Raw genomic sequence first — 21,761 nt, forward strand, 5'->3', positions numbered from 1 at the left:
CAATGATAAAGTCCTTTTACTTTAAAAAAAATTTTTTTTCACACTGACCTAAAATAATTCTTTCAGGTTTAGTGGCTAGAAACCATGGAGGAAAGGTCCACTTCCCCAAGAGGGTATTGCACATGGGATACATTCAACTATCACATAAGTCTAAGTCCTTTTTAATCTAGTGGGCACTAATGCTTTAAAAATGTAGGTGTGTACATATGTTTATTGTGGCACTGTTCACATTCGCAAAGACTTGGAATCAACCCAAATGCCCATCAATAACAGACTGGATAAAGGAAATGCGGCACAGGTACACCATGGAATACTATGTAGTCATAAAAAAGGATGAGTTCATGTCCTTTGCAGGGACATGGATAAAGCTGGAAACCATCATTCTCAGCAAATTGACACAAGAACGGAAAACAAAACATCGCATGTTCTCACTCATAAGTGGATGTTGAACAATGACAACACCTGGACACAGGGAGAGGAAAATCATACACCAGGGCCTGTTGGGAGGTGGGGTGCTAGGGGAGAGATAGCAGGGGGTTGGGGGACGGGGAGGGATAGCATTAGGCAGAATACTTAACAGATGACGGAGTGATGGATGCAGCAAACCACCATGCCACATGTATACCTATGTAATAAACCTGCATGTTCTGCACATGTACCCCAGAACTTAAAGTATAATAAATAAATAAAAACGTCGGTGTGTAAAGGATTTGTGAAGAGGATGTTGTAAGGAAATATGACTATCTAGAACCACATTAAGCTGATCTCCACTCACCTTGGGAGTTCATTAAAAAGAGAGAAGCTTCATTCTGTAACTTCACACTGTCTGGTTTGTATCTGGGCTTATGTCCAACAAAACTGCTGAAAAGTAAGGCCTGCGAACCATTAGTAGATATGAGTGGGGTGACAGAAATTAATGGAATGGTGACATGCAACAGACATTGGAAAAAATGAAACTGAATCTTAAAACTGGGGGAAAAAAGAATAGAAACAACAGGTATGAATTAAACTGCCTATGCTTTTAGAAGAAGATAATGAAAGAAAGTGGCATGTCCACCTTGGCTTATAGCTAGGACATTCCCAATTCAAGGCCTCTAAATCAACAGCTTCAAGGACCAAGCAAAGGCATCATTTTGAAAGAATTTTTAGGGCAGTTATATACTAGCTGTCAACTGCCTTGGTGGCAGGGTGATAAGTGCTTCTGAATTTGAGTTAAGCAGACTAAACTCTATGAAACTGTGCTTGTACAACTGATAAACTACCTAATGGTCAGCTCTCCAGAATTCCCACTGAAGACAGGAAGGTGTGTCAGTGGAAAAACTAGCATGGAGGTGGGAGGTTGAGACCCAAGTATGCAAAAGCCACCCACCACCGTGTCTTGCCAGCGGTCCATGTGATGCCCACCCCTGAATGCACAATGCAAATTCTCTGCCCACCATAGAGAAGCCAGCTGCAGGTCTCTCCTTCTCTCTGCCTCAGAGCCCCTAAATGTCCCCGGATTAATAATCATGGCCATTTCAGGGCTTTGGTTCCCTTCTTTAGCAATAAGCATGTATGTGTTTTAATGTAAGATATGGTAAAGCTAAACGACATGCTAGAGTTCGACTTTCTTAGAGAAGAACTTGCGGCATAGTCTACAAGTCATGAGGGGTACACTTCCAGATCTTGTAGGTCTCATGTGGGTAAAGCCTGGAGACAGAGAACAAAGTGCTACCAAACCTTGCTTGACTTGATTCTAGACAAATGCTTCCTAATAATAGTAATAATAAAATAATAATAATTATTATAACCACCCCTACTACCCCACCTTTACAGTCCTATTACATTGAATCCTCATTTCCCTAGGAGTTCTATGAGGAGACAAGCATCATTTTGTTACTTGACAGTACCTGGTTGCTAACCTGGGCTTATACTCAGCAGAGCTGCCAAACAGGCTAATCCATTGCCCACACGTTCCCATTTTGAAACCACTGCAGCAAAGTCGTATCTCCCTCCTTCTTTCTGCTGCATCACCCCACTTCTATTTACACTGCAGGGCCTTTGAGACCCACTATTCTAACACACAGATAACCTTGATTGGAAGAGATGTGTGTTTATAATTGAGCGACATGAACTTTCTGGTTAAATTGTCTTAAGATTATCTAATTGAAAAAGGAAAGGAAAGGGAACCAATGTATAGCCACAAATAGTGCTTTATAGAGAGTAAGAGAAATACTTTATCTCTATTTTTTATCCTTAGTTTACAAGGGAGAAATCTGAGGCTTATAGAATTTAAGTCACATATTGAAGGTCAAATAATGAGTAAGTGGCAAAATCAGGATTTAAGCTTTTCCATTACCGCCTTCTGCCTCAGTCAGAAAGAACATTTAAAAGAGAATCCATAGCCTGCATCCAACCGTGGCCGGAAAAAAGTAAAGCATACTGAAAAAAATAAAAATAAATAGAGAAACAAATACAGCAAAAGCCCTTTCTTTCCCTTCGGCATTAAAACATTGCTTGTGTGAAAACATGAGGATGGAAACCGTACACATGCTTACATGAGCAGAAATATTCCCGGGAGCCTTGAGATTTATTTCAGATGTATTTCAAATAGATATATGGAAAGCAAGAAAGGAACGAAGAAAAAAAAAGCATCTGATGAATAAATGAGTGGGAGAAACCGTGAGGAAAAGAGATTCAGTGTAATCGTGGCCTTGATTTCTTTCAGGATAAACGGACATGCTGGTGTTGTCTATACTATGGGGAATACATCACATGTACTGAGATTACTATTTCATCAAAGATGATATTGGATCTTTCAATTTGGCTAGTTGGCTGCAGAGACAACACTGGAAGTTTCCAAACAAAGTTTTAGCTCACGTGAATATCTAAAATATAGATTCCTTAGTCGAATTGACAGAGTTGGTTTAGCTTGCCTTTGGTACCCAGCAACCAACTGCTTAGGGATAGTAACATCTCTCACTACCCATCTCAACCCATGTGACGCCCCACTTTCGGAAACATTCCATGAAATCAGACAAACTTACACCAGTGACTTAGCTAGGAAGCCAGCTTAAGAAACCAAATCGGAAAAGCCATTGTCATTTTGCTTTTCTTCCCCATGATTTGTGGGTAGGAGGTGGGAACAGAAAGGAAATTGTCTCCAGTATCCATGGTCCCTAGAGACATCCATCTCTCAGATATGGGTCTTGTGATTTTCAAAGGAAATATCTATCTGCAGAGACACTCAGAAGGATCAAGATTGACCTCAGTCTGTTAACCTGACAACTGTGTGATAGGAAGCCCAGATACCTTCACAAAACAAGCCTAAATGAACTCCTTGACTTGCCATGAGTCACAGTATTATTAGATCTCTGTAGTATTATTAAATCTCTATAAACCAAACAGAATCCCCTTCCCTCATTCTCCCTTCCCACATGCTCTTTGGCAAAAGGCTGCCACTTCTGTCGTCTGGATCCTCAGGCTTTCTCCTCCTTCTACCCACCTTTCTCCTTCCTCACTCTGTTGACCACACTTTAAGATGGTTAGCTGCCTCATAGCCTCAGACTTGGGGTCCCTTGGCCTCTTCCAATGTTTGATGCTCTGATTCGTCTTCAGGTTTTTACTCTGGTATTTCATACACCTGCACTGTTGGGTCACCTCTACCTTCATGCTCTTCAAAATAACATAACTCTAACTTCCGTCCACACCTAACACCCTGGCTCTGAGAACTCCAGAGACCTACTCGTGCCCAAAGAGTCACTGGACACCACTATTTTGTCTTTCTACATCATTCTTCAAATGAAAAGAAAAATGATTGGTTGAACTGTTCATCTGAATGACTGTCACAGGACACAATTAGCTTTAAAATAGTTACGTTTAGAAAACACTGTATGTATATATATGTTCACATCTGATACTACAAAAACCCTGTGGTATCATATCTCCATTTCCTCATTTAGATGAGAAAGCGCTTTAAGTGATGTTGAAATAAATTTCACAAATTCATGCTGATCAACAGAGGCATATCTAGAACTCAAACAGAGAGCAGATTCCAATGCTGTTGTGCAGGCCCACGCACACGCGGGAGCTCTATCAGGACAGCTGTAGTCGTCAGATGGCTGGGACAGAAGAACTTCTTGCATAAATCACAAACAGTGCCTGTGAATCCCCATCAAGCCCTCTTGTATTTTCCTCCGTAATAGATTTTATGAAGTAAAATGGGCAGCATTCCATTGTTTCAGGTGGAAAAAAACTGAGATACGAGCTGATGGAAAAATTTGAAAATAGAAGCCAAGTCCTGAATCCTAGACCAAGTTTCCTTCCTTCACAAATTAATGTATTGTATTCTGCCACTAATGGTATTACAAGCCTGCTTACTATTATTGCAGAGAAAAATTTAAAAATATATACATGAAAGTACTTTCTATGCCAGTTACAAATGATAATGATATGATTAGCAAATCTTGTTTATTCTTTGCTACTCAGGAGTTCAATAGCAGACCTATTATATATACACAGCAATGCGAAGACACTCATTCTCAAACATGTAAATGTTGTACATGTCATCTTGCTTCCCTCTACCTACTGTCAGCCTTCAGTCACAGTGTCTACCAAACAGGTCATTCTAATTAGAGAGGAATCTGGCATTTGTCTTTGTGAATACACTCTTTAAGTTCCAATTTGCTGCCAAACCCTAGGTCTCCACAGGTGGGAATTGAAGAAAAAAGCATTTTGCTCCAGTGGTTTCTTTTCAAAGGTAAAGTTTTCATCTCTGCAGGAGCAATTAATTTTTCCTGTTTAAAATGACAGAGAAAACTCTTATCTTTTGCTTTTCACTCTAAAGAGCTTGGGGAAGGCAGTGTGGGAGCAAAGGCATATTGGTTTTTCCTGTTTCCCTGCTGAGCCAGATGAGTTGATTTCTGAGCAAATTCTCGGTATTATATAAAGGGGTTAGTAATCTGGTTAGATACTGTGGAGTGCCATAAGATATTAATAATGAGAATAAAATTTTTAAGAAACCACTTTTGTTCTCTGCTTTTTTTTTTCTCTTTTCCTTTTTTTTTTTTTTTTTGAGATGGAGTTTCGCTCTTGTTACCCAGGCTGGAGTGCAATGGTGCGATCTCAGCTCACCGCAACTTCCGCCTCCTAGGTTCAAGCAATTCTCCTTCCTCAGCCTCCTGAGCAGCTGGGATTACAGGCACCTGCCACCATGCCCAGCTAAGTTTTATATTTTTAGTAGAGATGGGGTTTCACTATGTTGACCAGGATGGTCTTGATCTCTTGACCTCGTGATCCACCTGCCTCAGCCTCCCAAAATGCTGGGATTACAGGCATGGGCCACCATGCCCAGACTGTTCTGCACTTTTAAAGGTGTTTGAAAAATCTCCACTCCATAATGTTAATGTCCAGTTTTCCTCCCTGATACAGTCGGAAAGTTTTTGTCCCCATGCAAAACTTACATGTTGAAATTCTACCCCCCAAGTCGATGGTATCAAGAGATAGAACTTTTGTGGGGTGGGGCTCTCAGAGAATGAGATTGGTGCCCTTATAACAGAGGCCCCAGAGCTATCCTTTGCCCATTATACCATGTGAGGACACAGCTAGAAGGTGCCATTTATGCATCAGGAAATGAGCCCTCATTAAACACCACATCTGATCTTGGATTTTTAGCCTCCAGAATTGTGAGAAATAAATCTCTGTTGTTTAATAAACTCCTCAATTTATGGTATTTTGTTATTGCTATCTGAACAGATTAGGAAACCAAATATTACTGCTGCTTTTGGTGGTAGTAATATTTTTTGCCTCCAGCATAATAGAAACTATAGAGTGGAACTCAAAACTCAAGACACAATGGTCTTTATAATCTTAGCAGTAGCAGCTATAATAGAAAGAACAGTGGACTTGGAAGCAACACCCAGGTTCAAAACTTGGCTCTATTACCTAGTAAGCCTGTGAAACATTTGCCCCATCTGTTCTCAGTTTTTAAATCTCTATAATGGGGACAATACTTCCCATAACCTCCTGACACATATGTGGTGAGGCTCAAGTCAGACTCAACTGTGGAAGTGCTTTGTTAATCATAAAACCCAATATAGGGACTTCTGCCAAGATGGCCAAATAGCAACAGCTCCAGTCCGCAGTTCCCAGCAAGAAACAAGGCTACAGTAATCAAAACAGCATGGTACTAGTACCAAAACAGAGATGTAGAGCAATAGAACAGAACGGAGGCTTCGGAAAGAACACCACATAACTACAACCACCTGATCTTTGACAAACCAGACAGTAACAAGTGATGGGGAAATGATTCCCTATTGAATAAATGCTGTTAGAAAAACTGGCTAGCCATACGCAGAAAGCTGAAACTGGATCCATTCCTTACACCTTATACAAAAATTAATTCTAGATGGATTAAAGACTTAAACATGAGGCCTAATACCATAAAAACTCTAGAAGAAAACCTAGGCAATACCATTTAGGACATAGACATGGGCAAGGACTTCATGACTAAAACACCAAACGCAATGGCAGCAAAAGTCAAAATACACAAATGGGGTCTAACTAAACATAAGAGTTTCTGCACAGCAAAATAAACCATGATCAGAGTGAACTGGCAACCAACAGAATGGGAAAAAAATCTGCAATCTACCCATCAGACAAAGAGCTACTATCCAGAGTCTATGGAGAACTTTACAAGAAAAAAACAACCCCATCAAAACATGGGCAAAGGATGTGAACACTTCAAAAGAAGATATGTATGCAGCCAACAAACACATGAAAATAAGCTCATCATCACTGCTCCTTAGAAAAATGCAAAGCAAAACCACATTGAGATACCACCTCATGCCAGTTAGAATGGTGATCATTAAAAAATCAGGAGACAACAGATGCTGGAGAGGATATAGAGAAATAGGAGCACTTTTACACTGTTGGTGGGAGTGTAAATTAATTCAACCTTGTGGAAGACAGTGTGGCAATTACTCAAGGATCGAGAAATAGAAATACCATTAGACCCAGCATTCTCATTACTGGGTATATACACAAATGAGAATAAATCATTCTATTATAAAGACACATGCACACATATGTTTATTGTGGCACTGTTCACAACAGCAAAGACTTGGAACCAACCCAAATGCCCATCAATGATAGACTGTATAAAGAAAATGTGGCACATATACACCATGGAATACTATGCAGCCATAAAAAAAGATGAGTTCATGTCTTTTGCAGGGTCATGGATGAAACTGGAAACCATCATTCTCAGCAAACTGACAAATGAACAGAAAACCAATCACTGCATATTCTCACTCATAAGTGGGTGTTGAACAATGAGAACACATGGACACAGGGAGGGGAACATCACACACCGGGGCCTGCAGGATGGGGAGCTAGGGTAGGAATAGCAGTGGGTGGGGGCATAGGGGAGGGCTAGCATTAGGAGAAATACCTAATGTAGATGATGGGGCGATGGATGCAGCAAACCACCACCAAGGCACATGTATACATATGTAACAAACCTGCACGATCTGTACATGTACCCCAGAACTGAAAGTATAATAAAAATAATATATATAACTGCATGCATTATTTCCTATAAAATAATGTAAAGTGCTTTTATGGAGAGTCACAATTATGCCTATGCATAATAAATACTAAATTAGAGCCTCACTCAATCTGGCTCTCTCCCAGTTTGAGCAAAGGCCCTGGTTCTTACTGAGAAAGTACCAGAGTGGGCACCTGCACCCCTGTCATGGGACTGGGAAGCATCAGCTGCCAACTGAGCACCAGATGATCCAGAGTTAGGAAAATCCCTCTATGTGGAATGAGCCACAGGAGGAAGAAGAAATGGGGCCATTCTTAGTTCTCCTCACTGACCTGGGGTTAACCTTTACAACAGAATTTTTCAAATACTTTTAAATGCAGCCCATATTATGAGTACTTTTTATGCAGTGACTTAGTATATATAAACAGCACAACATATATGATCCAGGCACATGGTACTTTCTAGTCTATTAATCCTACTACTTTAAAAAATAGGATTTGAGGACACATTAATTGGTAGCAGTCCAACAATTCAAAAATGCCACTTTAGAAAGTCTCCCGGCATGACCTCCAACCTCACAGTTTTTCTGGGCACTCCCTAAGGTGTCCCTACCTGACAAGTGACAAAGCTGATTGCTATTGTTTTGCAGCTTAGAAAGCAAAGAGATCATAACCAGGACTGTGGGTTTCGAAGAGCTAAAAATACAGAACAGAAAAAAATCTACCTTGGTTTCTCTTAGATGCTTTGTTCATGACCCCCGGAGAAAAAGTCTCACAATTTCTCTTCACTATAAATGCTAAGAATCTTTAATAGCAATAAAACAGTGAAATCCATCTCAGGACCCCCCCACACCCTGCTCAGGGCAACCATTTCATCATGCTCTGTCACTGTCATCATAAATAAGATCTAGGTCTTACAAACGTGTCTGCTACCTGGGACAAGCCCAGAGCCAAATCACATCTCCATATCCAGAACGTGGTTGACAAATGTGCCACTTTCCCTTAGACACACAGCATATTCCTTGCTGCAGTATAACTGGAGTTTTTAAAAAAAAAACTTTGTAATAGAAGATTCTATAGAAGAGGAACAGATGAGTGAGCGGTTGGGATCAGCGTTGAGCCTCATAACTTTCTCTTTAGTGTCTGACTTGCATCTGTTCGAGTAGGTCTGTTTTATTAATACTTACTGGCCTAAAGCTACAGCCATAATATTAAAGATGCAGTGTTAGCACAGCACTGACATATAGATTGTTTTCTATGAGAAAGAAATTAATGCTTGCATAGGATATTGAACTCCTGTCTTTCCTCCAAGTTTCTGGCCTCCATGCTCAAAGGCTGGATTAAAGATAAAGATTAGAAAGGAGATCCTAAGGGGGTTACCATTAAGAATAGGGTAGAGATCAATGAAAGCTAGGCTAGGGGACTCAGGCTGAGCTGTCACCTCACCTCAATGTGAGACCCAAATTCCTCCCCATTGCTCAATCCTCAGCCATCGGGTAATACACATGGACTCACATGTACTTGGTAAAGAGGGCAACAAAATAATCCCTTAACTCATAAAACATCCAAACAGCTTTGTCAGGCAGGTGGCAGAACTTTAATCATAAATGGTGGGGGTTCTTTTGTCACTAAGAATAAGAGAGTGTAGCCACCCCCAGTTTGATCCAGGCCAGCATTTATACTCAAAACATTGAAGGGTGGAGCATTTAAATTCAGTTTCTAGGCAGGTATCCAGTTTATTAATGGATACCAGGGACTTGCAAGCCCCAGCCTAGGAGCCCCTTCCAAGCAGATGAGAACAATAGGGTCTTCAACCACAAAGGAAGGCAGGGGTTGAGTGGGAAGATCATAACCCAGTAACCTGGTCCGTGCTTCAGGACAGGACTCCAGATGCATGAATCAGAGAGGGCCTTAGAAACCAGGGGCCGGGTAGAGGGAAAGTTGCGCCTACAGAGTGCGCTCAGAAACAGGAGCCAGCACCAAACTGAGGGGATTGCCAAACAGTGTGTCACTAGTCTTGCCTGGCCTGATCTTCCATGCCAAAGAGATTGGGCAGGTAACTACCTCTTCTTGATGAGATTAGGTTGTGTCTTAGAGATGGGAGGATAAACTCAGCTGACCTCAGGACAGATTTTCTTGTCAAAAGATACTTGGAATCTCGCCTTCCTGTTATCACTGAGGAAGGGATTGGTAGAAACTAATGAAGCATGAGCCTGCCCCGTAGGAAGAAAACACACTCTATAACCTCACTGATTAGAAATCCACCCAAAGAAGCCCAAGGCTCACTTACTGCTCCATAATTTAGCAGCTTCTCTCTGGCCACTTCTTTGGATTAATTAAATGGTATTTTTTTCCAAGATAACATGCCCTCCCCATTTCATGAAGTGTCTTTATCAACCCTTATTTACATCTTTAGCTTTATTTACATAGCTGAAAATGGTGACATTTCTAATGACACATGTCTGTGTTTTAAAACAGAGTTACCCCCATCATGGAGAACGCTACCTCCACATCCACCCCACACTGATGCTGAGGGAAAAGAAAGAACTCTGAGAAGTGTAAACTGCTTCTGTTATGGAACAGAAAATACCCCCATGAGGGACTGACTTCCACATGGAGCTCAACAGCTCCGCAATGCCACCATAAAAGCAGACCCTGGGTTTGCTTTTGTGTCATGAGACTCTGGAGAGAGAATGAAGATATACTTTTTTTTTTTTTTTTAAGACAGAGTCTCACTTTGTCACCCAGGCTGGAGTGCAGTAGCATGATTTCGGCTCACTGCAACCTCTGCCCCCTGGGTTCAAGTGATTCTTTTGCCTCAGCCTTCTGAGTAGCTGGGATTACAGGCACATGCCACCACAACTGGCTAATTTTTGTATTTTTAGTAGAGATGGGGTTTCACCATCTTGGTCAGGCTGGTCTCCAACTCCTGACCTTGTGATCCACCCGCCTCAGCCTCCCAAAGTGCTGGGATTACAGGCGTGAGCCACCACAGCCGGCAGAAGACATGCATTTATGCCTGTGGTATGATTTTGTGATTAGGGTTTTTTTCCTGAGCTGGGCTTGACAAAGTTCTCCTGCAAAGAGTAGTAAATATTTTAAGCTTTGCAGGTCATAGGCTCTGTCTTGCTATCATTCAACCCTGCCCCTGTGGCACAAAAGCAGCCACAGACAATACATGAACAATGGGCATGGCTGAATTCCAAAAGAAAACCTTTATTTACAAAAACAGGCACTGGGCCAGATTTGTCTTGCAGAATGTAATTGGCTGACACCTGTTTTGGATAAAAAATACTCTTTTCTCCGTGAGGCCACGCCTCCTATCCATCAGGCCTGTTAGTCACGGCCCAGTGTTGCTCCTCAGTACTTCTATTTTCCTCCTTTCTCCTTCGCTTTTCTTTCCCTGCTCCTTTTTTGTTTCTCTCTTCTCTATCTTCACTCTCTTTCTGTTTTTCTCGAGAAGCACTTGCCCACCACATTGTAACGTCATCATCTGCCCCGCAGATCTGTCCTCTACTGGACTGGCTTAGGCTCTTCCTGCGTTTGTAGTTTTCCCACCATGCCTTGTAGGCAGTAAGTGCTCGGTCAGTGTTAGGGATATTTTACTTACCTGGGCTATTTTACTCCTGTTTCTGAATTCCTGGTCTTCCCCCATAACCTCCACAGCAACCGTGTTTCAGGAGCAGCTCCTCCCCTGTGTTTGGGGCTCTCAGCGTCGCAGGCACAGCCACGGGGATGGGATTGAGTGCAAGAACCTTCAGCAGCTGGTTCCTGCCTGAAGCGAGGGCCGCTGTTGCAGTTCAGAACACACCTGATTGTGGTAGAACAAAGGAGCCCTGGGAGGAGCCTGAGTCAGACCGAGAGGGGGCTTAGAGCCTCAGAGATTGTTCCAGAAGGCAGAAGGCCTTTCATAGCTTTCGGGTCTGAGGCGTTCCGCCCAAGAGGATGTCTGGCGGGTGGAAGCTTCCCTTCTACACTCCCGCCCCATTCATCCTCTGTTTGGCCCTCACCTCTTCCAAGAGAAGGGCTCCTTCCTCCTGTTTTGCAAAATGACTGATTTTCATTTACACCAATCTAGCGGACAGACTGAGTCGCTGCAGGGCTAAGGTAAGTGTCTGACTTCAGCAGCCCCTGGGGCAGGAGCTTCTCTGACGGTTAAAGAGCCGCTCGGGAGGCCTCGGGCCGCCCCACATGGTCTTTTTCTTGGGGAATAACTTACCTGCTGAGTGTGCATCTTAGAGGCCTGCTTAGCTTTGGCTTCAGAAAGGGTGTCATTTGGGGCTTGGCCTGAGTCCATGCTGCTCTTAGTCTCCTTCCGCGAGGCATTTCCCCCTCCCTCTTCTCCGTGGCCTCTTGCTAGTTCACAGATGCACCAACGCATCCAATTTTCATCTGGCCAAATCAGTTACAAGTGTTACAGATTGTAATTACCCAAGGAACTCCTGAAAACTAATTATGTAATTTGCAATCCCCACAATAAATTACACCTTTCCTTTGGCTTGATGTTCCAGAAAACTGTTTTCTGAAGGAGGCAGAGAAAGAGTGTTGCTCATCCCTGCCAGGAACGCTCACGAAGTGGCTCTTTATTTAGCTCTGCTGCATGTTTGTGGGTGTTTGTCAGAGGTGGCCACAGGCGCCGTGCCAGGGCTCTGGGCAGCAGCCACATCATCTTTTGCCACTAAGGGGGATGTTGCCGGAATACCCATGGGCCCGTGTCTTGTCGTTCCACCACCAGGAGAAACTTCAGTTTCCTTGGGCAAAAGTCTGGGAGGCCAGGTAATGGAAAACAAGCGGCAGATACAGGAGATGCTTAAAAGGGAAAGAGAAGCAACGTGTTAACTTCGGTCTGAGACTAGTGGAGTCATGTTAAGTGATGGATCACTAGAGCGTTCCTCAGCAAGAGTACCTGCCAGAGAAGAAACCAGGGCAGACATTTAAATTTTTCCTTTTCTTGTTTTCTTCTCACTACGAGCAGACAATGGAATCTCAGAGGTTGCTGTCTCAGCTGTAGGTACCAATAAAGGCTTTCCTTGCATTCAAAAAGAATGCTATAAAATTATATCAGTGATAAAGAAATTAGCTCATTTATAGGACTGGTAGCTTCAGAGTTGCAGACCCTTCACTGGGAACTACCATTCATGTGAAATGCTATTCATAACTGTTAGTAAAATCATCAGGAGAAAAGGGGAAATGAGAAGCAACTTATGAACATTTCAGGGATGGGGCAGGGGACAGAGAAGTTTAGTAATAATTGTTTATGTCAGGAAGGCCAAGGAAGGTGGACAGAAAGAAAATGTTCTTTGAATCTCAGTAGTAGTGAGAAGGTTCCCACTGCGAAGAGATGAGCTTGGGATTGGTCCTCTGTGTCTGTGCATGCGCAGAGGTGGTATGTGTGTGTGGCAGTGACTGTGTGTGCATACACGTGCACATGCATTTGTGTGTGTGCAGATATAAATTGTGTGGATGTGTGTATGCATGTATGTGGATGTGAGTGTGGGTGTGGATATGAGTCTGTGTGCATATCTGCTTTTCTATAGGCATTGTGGGGTGTGTGTATGTGTGTGTGTGTGCATATGTATGTGGGTGTACATGTGTGCATGTACCTCTGTGTGTATGTATGTGTGTATAGAGACATCAAAACACACTAGATAAGAGCCCTTTACTCTTCTCCTTCAACCTTGGTCCTTACTTCCCTATTACAACTGATGTGGTTCTTACTGTAGATTCGCACTGAACCGACCACCTCCTCTCCTAGGAGGGCTGGAGGAGGGAGAGACATGGTGTTCTTCAGCTGCACATCCCACCCTGAGCCTGGCTTCCGGTAAGTGCTAGCTCAGTATCTGCAGAGTGGTGGACTGCACCCCACACTGATGGGATGGGGGACAGTTAGGGTGCATGGCGGGCAGTTCTCATCTCACTTCCTCCCTTACCAGACGTGCTAAGTTCCATTTTGCAACATTGGGAGTCTAGGTTTTGTCACTAGTTTTTTGAGCATTGTTTTTAAAACAGAAATGCATGTTTTCAAATTAGCATGGACCCGATTACAGCATATAGAATGAAGTCTATAGAAATATGAAGAAACTCTTCTTTTTTCAAAAGTCTTGACGTTGGAAGAAACCAAACCTCATAGAATGTTCTGTCTTTTACTGCAAACTCCAGTATGCTCTTGGCGATTCTCACATTCTCGCCTCTCATGTCTGCTTGATAATCTGTCGTATTAGTTTGGAAATGGTTCAGGAACCTATTCAACCTCTCCTTGCAAAAGCTGCTTTTGTGAAAACAGTCATTCCTCTTTGCCTTTATAAGCACAAACGTTCTAACTTGGTTTCTTTTTCCATTTCCCCTACTTTATTCCATATACCATGCCAGAGTTGCTGTATTACTCTATCTTGTACTGCTGTAAAGAAATACCTTTACATGGCCAGAGAAGGAGGAAGATGGGAGGGAGGGGCTACATATTTATTTGTTTGTCTGTTATTTGAGATAGAACCTCACTCTGTCACCCAGGCTGGAGTGCAGTGGTGTGCTCTCAGCTCACTGCAAACTCCGCCTCCTGGGTTCATGCAATTCTCCCACATCAGCCTCCTGAGTAGCTGGGATTACAGCTGTGCACCACCACACCCGACTAATTTTTGTATTTTTAATAGAAACAAGGTTTTGTCATGTGGGATAGGCTTACACACTTTTAAGTAAACAGATCTCATGAGAACTCACTCACAATACAGTATCAAAGGGCAATGGTGCTAAATCATGAGAAGCTGCCCCCTTGATCCAGTCGCCTCCCACCAGTCTCACTTCCAAAATTGGGGCTCATAACTGAACATGAGATTTGGTGGGAACACAGATCCAGAGTATATCAGTTACCTTTCAATAAGAAGATCTACTTGTATTAAATGAGAAACTATGAAATTGCTGATAATTCACCTCTCTGGACCTACAAAAATCCTCAGTCTAACACAGGTCACCATGACACTGCTACCTAGCTCTTGAGTCTGTGTTGCCTCTCATGACAATGGTTTTTTGAGAAGAACTTGCTGTATTCTGTTTCCTAATGGGCTCCCCAGCATTAAATAGGCAGGGTGGTATCCAGAATCTCATTTCCCATCGATGTTATTTGCTGGGTAACCAACAGTGAAGATCAGATATTTACCACTGAAATGTAATGTTTAAATCAAATAGTACAATGTCTCTTGTGTACACATGTTATGCCTCCTTGTAATATCAATTGAACTGTATCCTTTCTGAAGTCACTACACCATTTCTCCCAGGAAGCCATTGTCTACAAAATCTGAGAGTTGGTTATGACACTACTAATTTTGAGTTGAGTGACCTTAGACAAATCATCTACCTTCTTAAGCTTTGCTTTTTTTATATCAAAACTAGACATATTAATAATAGTTAACTCATGGGGCTTGTCTGAAAATGAAAGTAAGAGTGCATGTAAAGTGGTCAGTAAGATGATTTGCACCTACCAAGTGCTCCAAGGAGTTGAATTGGTGTTATTCTTCTGGATCAATTCAAGGCCGACGCTGTTAGGATAAATCTTGTCTGGACCCTTCCTGATATTCTGTAGTTAAACGACAACCCTCTGGAGGAATTTTCTCCAAATTCTCCTTAGTCTGAGAGGAGACTGAGGTCTTTATTTGAAAAAGAAAATGACAGGAACCTAATGGAAATCTTTTCTCTCTATTTTTAAAAATGCATATCCAATGAAAATAGTAGTAGATATTTCTAACAGTTATATAAGTTTATGTGGAGAAATTTCAAACAGATTTTTAGAATTTGAGTGATTCTTGCCAGAGATGTGGATTCTGAAATGAATTTAGAGGAGTTGCAGAGTTGCTTGGTGGTTAGTATTCTTCACTTTGCTTTATGAGAAAATATTGGTATTGCACTAAGTTTTTAATAGCACATCTAATTATATCCTCATTAATAGATGTCAAATATTATTATTTAAAACATTGCTTCAATTAATTATGTTTTTTAAATTAAACAGCTAATTTCAAACAAGTTATATTTAAATAATTACGTCTAATGCTAATAAAGTGGAGTGTGCTTCAGCATCTTCTTTAGAAACATAAAATGACCTGTGAAATTGAGTCTGAGTTCTTTCCTTGGCTAACCAGCTCCTCAGCTTCAGGCTTCCATCTTCCTGGCTTTAAGTCCCACCAGAATCCATACATGGCTTACATTTCCAACACCAGCAAAGGGTCCCACTCGCTGTGCACACTGTGGTCTCCCATAATGCTGGACTTCATATGTGTGATTCTTCTCCCTGTGGTGTCGTTTCCTCACTTCTGAACCTGAATAAAAGCTCCTATGTTCCCGCTTAGAGACACACCTTCCCTGCCTCCCCTTGACAGAGCTACTGGTTCCGTCTGCTGAGCTCCCAGGGTGCACAGCCTGTTCCTCTGCTGGAACATTCACCAAATAATACTGCAATTGATTTCTGAGCTCATCTTGCCCCAACTCCACTCATAGGCTCTTTTCTATTCTTGTGCCCAGCAAGAGCCCTAGCACATTGGAGGTAGGTGGAAGAAAGGTTGCTCTTCTTTCCTTCTTCCATATTTTTCTCAATTAATGAATAGATAAAAGGAAATCTGTAGACTACTGATACATGTTTGTTGAGTGAATGGATGAATTAAATGAATTAATGACTGTAAGAATTTTAGTGCATGTAGAATTTGTATGGCGTAGGCACACTGAATGTCAAATCAGAACCAGAATATGTACACAGTAGTCCCTCCTTTCTACCAGGGTAAGTTCCAAGACCCCCCAGCAGATGCCTTAAACTCCAGATAGTTCTGAACTCTATGTATACTATGTACTATTATTTTTTCTTCTTTAGTTCCATGGATAGAAGAGTCCTTCTCACCATAGATCTTAGCAACCTCAGCATATTTTTTCTGTCCTTATTAAGTTGAGAACTTTCACCTTTTGACCTTATGACTTCTTTTGGCACATCAGAATCTCCAGCATCACTATTCTTGCACTTTGGCGCCATTATTAAGTTCAACAAGCGTTACTTGAACATAAGTATTTCCATGTAATGACAGTGGATCTGGTAACTGGGATGGCTGAGTGACTAATGAGCAGGTAGTGTACACAGTGTCGGTTGGCTGGACAAAGGGAGGGTTCACATCCAGGCCAGATGGAGTAGGATGGCACAAGACCTCATCACGCTACACAGAGCTGTGCGCAATTTACAACTTAAGATCATTTATTCCTGGAATTTTCCATTCATTGTTTTGGACCGAGGTTGACCTCAAGTAACTGAAACCCTGGAAAGTGAAACTCTGGATAAGAGGGGACTACTGTGTTTTAAAATAAAAAGTTAAAAAACAAACTACAGGCTGGGTGTGGTGGCTCATGCCTGTAATCCCAGCCCTTTGGGAGGCTGAGGCAGGCAGATCACTTGAGTTCAGGAGTTGGGGACCAGCCCAGCCAGCATGGTGAAACCCCATCTCTACCAAAAATACAAAAATCAGACAAGTGTGGTGGTGTGCACCTGTAATCCCAGCTACTCTGGGGGCTGAGGCAGGAGAATTGCTTGAACCTGGGATGCAGAGGCTGCAGTGAATGAGATTGCACCACTGCACTCCAGCCTGGTGATAGAGCCAGACCTTGTGTCAAAAACAAACAAACAAGCTATAAAGCAATGCCATTGAGTGAAATGAGGTAATTTATTTAAAGTGTCTCGCATAATGCCTCTCAGTGAGCTGTAGGATAGAGAATATATGCTTTGTGCTGCTTCTTATGGTTGCTATGATGCTCAGTAATTAGTAAATAAAAAAGAACTACCTAATAGAACATATGCTACCGAATGATGCTGAAACATCTATTTTACAATGCTATTTTTATTTACATTTAAAAAGCTTTTGAAATAAATTATAATATATGACTTCTTTAAATTATACATAATGTGTAAAAAAAACTTTACATGCACACATACACATACATATACTGTTTTCTGTTGTAATTCTTTTTTTTTTTTTTTTGATATGGAGTCTTGCTGTGTCACCCAGGCTGGACTGCAGTGGCATGATCTCAGCTCACTGTAATCTCTGCCTCCTGGGTTCAAGCGATTCTCTGCCTCAGCCTCCTGAGTAGCTGGGGCTACGGGAATAAGCTACCATGCCAGCTAATTGTTTGTATTTTTAGTAGAGATAGGGTTTCACTGTGTTAGCCAGGATGGTCTCGATCTCCTGACCTCGTGATCTGTCCACCTTGGCCTCCCAAAGTGTCTTTGTTTCAATTCTTACAGTACAGTCTCATGGTTTTGTTAAGTAGATTAGTTCACTCCTTTCTTATGCCAAGTTGCTGTAATATATTATGCATTATCTTAAATTGTATCATAATACTGTATGTGATCTATCTTATTATGATGTCTATAACAGTTTATCACAGCCCCTCCTACAGTAATGCTCATTGTTTGACTCCCTGTGAGAAATTTCTCTGACTCTGACTTGCTTCTCACAGAACACTCCCAGTTCTTATGTTCTGTTGTTGTTAGGATCCTGAGTCTCCTCCTACTAAATGTTTTGATATTCAAAAAAGCTCATAATTGTCATTTTAAATAATATCCTCCTTCCCTCCCTCCTTCTTTCTTTTCTCTCTCTCTCTTTCTCTTTCTTTCTTTCTTTCTTTCTTTCTTTCTTTCTTTCTTTCTTCTAACCCAATTCAAGAAGTATCTTCTCAACTGCTCAAACCAAAATGTTTCCTTGAAGGTCAATAGTCATATTTATAGTAAAATTGATTCTGTAAGTTAGTTGCCCGTTAATTAAAACACTATAGAACTGAATGTGGGATAAATTAAAATTGGTTTGTTGGATTGGGGTAACCTCCCTCTGAAGATACTGACATCTTTCACTCACAAACCTTGAAAAGACAAGGTTTCTTGGCAGTTGAGTTGTACGATATGGGAGTCCATTCTAAACACTTCACAACTATTAACATACCATATGTTGATTATTTACCTACTTAACAGCAAAAAAGAGTGACACTCTATATCATATAATATTTAATAGGTATAAATACTTCACTCTTAATTCACTTATGCAGTGATTTCTCCCAACGATGTTTATAGTACTTGCGTCCATGGCCACGCTGTCTGACTGTCATGTAATTTCATTGTCGGGAAAAATGTGTGTGAAAAAAGCAATAAGATACAGATAACTGTAAATGTGTTACTTCTAACCAAAATAGGATAAGACATCCACAAAATTGTGGTTTTACTCCAGAGTCAATGGTAGGTGATAGCATAACTTACTCCATGCTCTGAGACCAAGAGCCATCTGGTTTTCTTCCTACAACTGAGATCAAAATTCATTGCTCTGTAAACTCCTTAGAATCCCTTGGTGTTTCAGAAGGCAAGGAGATTTGATTTTGCTCTTACAACAAAAAGGCCTGTGTAAAGAATTCTTTTAGTCTGTAACAATAGCAACACTAAATCCTTTTATCTGAAACCTGAGAGCCTGATAGAAACATAGAATTTGGGAGACAGTTCTAAGATAACAAAGTAGGGTCTTTAAATAGTGTTGCTGATTTTTTATTTTTTTCATACAGGCTCTCAAACATCTACCCCATCCTGCAAATTTTGGACTTCTATTCATCTGTTTTTTCTTTATCTAAACTGTAAACATCCTGTTCTTATACTTCACATGAAGTAAGATATAAAATAAAACCCAAAGATAGAACAGACAGTAAAATAGAATATAAATATTTATATTTGATGTTAGTATATTTGCTTGTGGCAAGTGTGCTAAAATTGCCAATTAACTTGAAGTTTTAGCAAGTTATTTTGGGAAGAAATGGCCCACTTTAGCACTGCTGCTTTTGCAGTTAACAGTGTAAGGTATGAATTCTCTTAAACACTCCTGCCCCATCAATTTCTGTGTATGGTGTAATGAAAGCAGCAGAGATATTTGGTTATCCCTAATCTCGAGGTAGAGTGTATATTTCTCGAGTCTAACAAAGAGAGTTATTCTGCCCTACTTTAATTGACATTTGTTTTGGGCATATTCTATGTATAAGACAAAGTTTAAGAACCATGAGGATTATAAATTAATAAAAATATGTCTCTGGCCTCTAAGAGACCATATGGTGAATATATGCATTAAAATCAAATGGGTAATTCTTTCTAATCTGCATGATCTTGGATATTTGTATGTAAGAAGTAACATTGGACTTATCTTAAGATATGATAGAGTTTTCATTAGCAGTGGCAAGAAGGGTGCCATTCCAGGTAGAGTCATCTTGGACCCGGTCAGAGAATAGCAAGGCCCCAAGCATACTTGAGGAGAGGAGAGAGACCAAGTTAATTCTGCTGAAGGGATTAGGTAGGAGCATATAGTTGAAAACTCAGATGAAGAAATAAGTAAAGACAAGATCTTGGAAGCCCCTTTCTCTCACCAAGTATGTAATACCAAGTCTCCAAAATAGAAGATGACACAGATCAAAGGTCTGTTAACTTAAGGGCCGGCACTCCACCAAGATTAGTGGAGCGCTCACAGAGTTCCCACAGTGAGAAGGCTTTGCTTGCAATATGCGTGTCTAAGATATTAATACTCAGTAAATTCTAATTAGACTGTTTATGTAAAGATTCTGATTCATAGAAGTACTTTATTAAAACATAGAAATAATTTGGTACATATATGTAAAGGTGTATGTGTAAAGATGTATATGTCTGTCTATCATTCTGCCATCTAGCCTCTATCATTCCATCTATGTATTACCTACCTACCTATCATTTATCTGTCTTTCTAATCTATCTAATCTTGGTTGTTACTTTTAAACTTTTTCTATCATTTGGACTATAGAGCTCAATTCTAAAGATAAGCCCCTCCTTCATTAACTCACCTGCTTACTACTTACATTCATCTGCCTTGAACTCAGACTTTACTGAGCTCAGCAGAGCTTTTGTGCAGTTTATACCTGCACTTCTAGTATTGCTTAAGCATCTCTTTCAAGCCATATTACGCTATGCTTTCATTTTAAGCTTTTAGTTCCTAGCATGTACAGGCATTCTGAGTTTAGTGAGGAGGAAGTGTTTGTGAAAATAGAAATACCATCTGAATAAAAGCTACCCAATTCCTTATGACATAGTCCCTATAGAGACGAGTTCCTGACATTGAACTTTACAATTGCCATTTCACTGCTGATTCCCTGACATGGCTGCTCCGTGCACCTCACCAAGATTTTGGTTTAGGCATAGATTATACAATTAGGAACATGTACCTCACAGGACACAGTGTTATAATGTCAAAGGACCTCCACAATTCTCTAATTAAATTAGTGTAAATAGAGAAGAAAGAAAAAAGGAAAGAAAGAAAACATGTCTCCCCTCTGGATCCCTGGTTAAGGGGAACACTACACAGAGGTATAGATTCATAATGATGTTTTTAAACCCCAGGAATCGTTAATTTGCCTTCCATTTACTCTACACTCTCTGGGGAAGAATGAGAAAAATATAAAAATGAAGAAGAGTTTAGAGTTACAATCTCTCACCACTCTGGCTGCCTCTACATGCCAAAGATGAGAAAAAGGAGGCACATCTTGCAGGAGTGTCAACACTTGGCAAGCTGGATTCTTTTCATCTGGGCCCACAGAAATTGATAACTTGAGTCCTTGGGACCAGCAGGGAAAAGAAAACTATATGGACCATGACCAGTCCTCTTGCCTTAGGCTGAGGCATCCTTAGTGCCATTCATTCTAAAAAGCCAGATGATGGGTCTGACTGTATCAGAAGTAAGCCGGCCAGCACCACTTTTTTAGGGCTACCTCACAAAAAGAGAATGAATTGTCCAGTGGAAATAAGTATTCAGACAGCTGGAGCTCTCTTTAAAAGAAAAAAATGCACAAATCCACATAAACTGTAGAGCTACAAATTAATCATATACCTGTATTTTAAAGGTAACATTGGTGCTGAAATTCACACTGCCTATTCTTTGCAAGTTTTTTAAATCCAGAATTGTATCTAAGATGTATGTGTGTCAATAATTTGAAGAGAAAATGGTAACCAAAGATCTAGGTATAAAGCAAAGTTTTCTGAGGATAAGAGGGAGTGGGGTGGTCCTTAAGCTCATCATGAGGGGATTTCCTGGAGATGTCACTGAGGATGTACATTGACCTTGGACACTCTCCATATGTTTCCTTACCCTTCATTTCCTTAAATGCACTTATTATGGCCTCAAACTGTTTGAAACTAGCATTCACTGTCTATGTACCTCTAGCATTAT

General features: G+C 41.0%; 1 protein-coding gene and 1 long non-coding RNA gene across 3 annotated transcripts in view; one reads left to right on the plus strand and one right to left on the minus strand.

Annotated features, from left to right (window-relative positions):
• Positions 1–11,459, minus strand: part of LOC128932496 (uncharacterized) — a 127,237-nt gene extending 115,778 nt beyond the window's left edge. For both annotated transcript variants that reach the window (XR_008482383.2, XR_008482382.2), the window contains exon 1: positions 11,135–11,459. This is a non-coding gene — a long non-coding RNA (uncharacterized LOC128932496). The remainder of the gene's footprint in view (positions 1–11,134) is intronic.
• The window catches only part of AGBL1 (AGBL carboxypeptidase 1), a 798,761-nt gene that overhangs the window by 755,918 nt on the left and 21,082 nt on the right, over positions 1–21,761 (plus strand). The gene's annotated exons all lie outside the window — the stretch shown is intronic.

The sequence above is a fragment of the Callithrix jacchus genome, chromosome 6, assembly GCF_049354715.1.
Source record: "Callithrix jacchus isolate 240 chromosome 6, calJac240_pri, whole genome shotgun sequence".
NCBI lineage: Eukaryota > Metazoa > Chordata > Mammalia > Primates > Cebidae > Callithrix > Callithrix jacchus.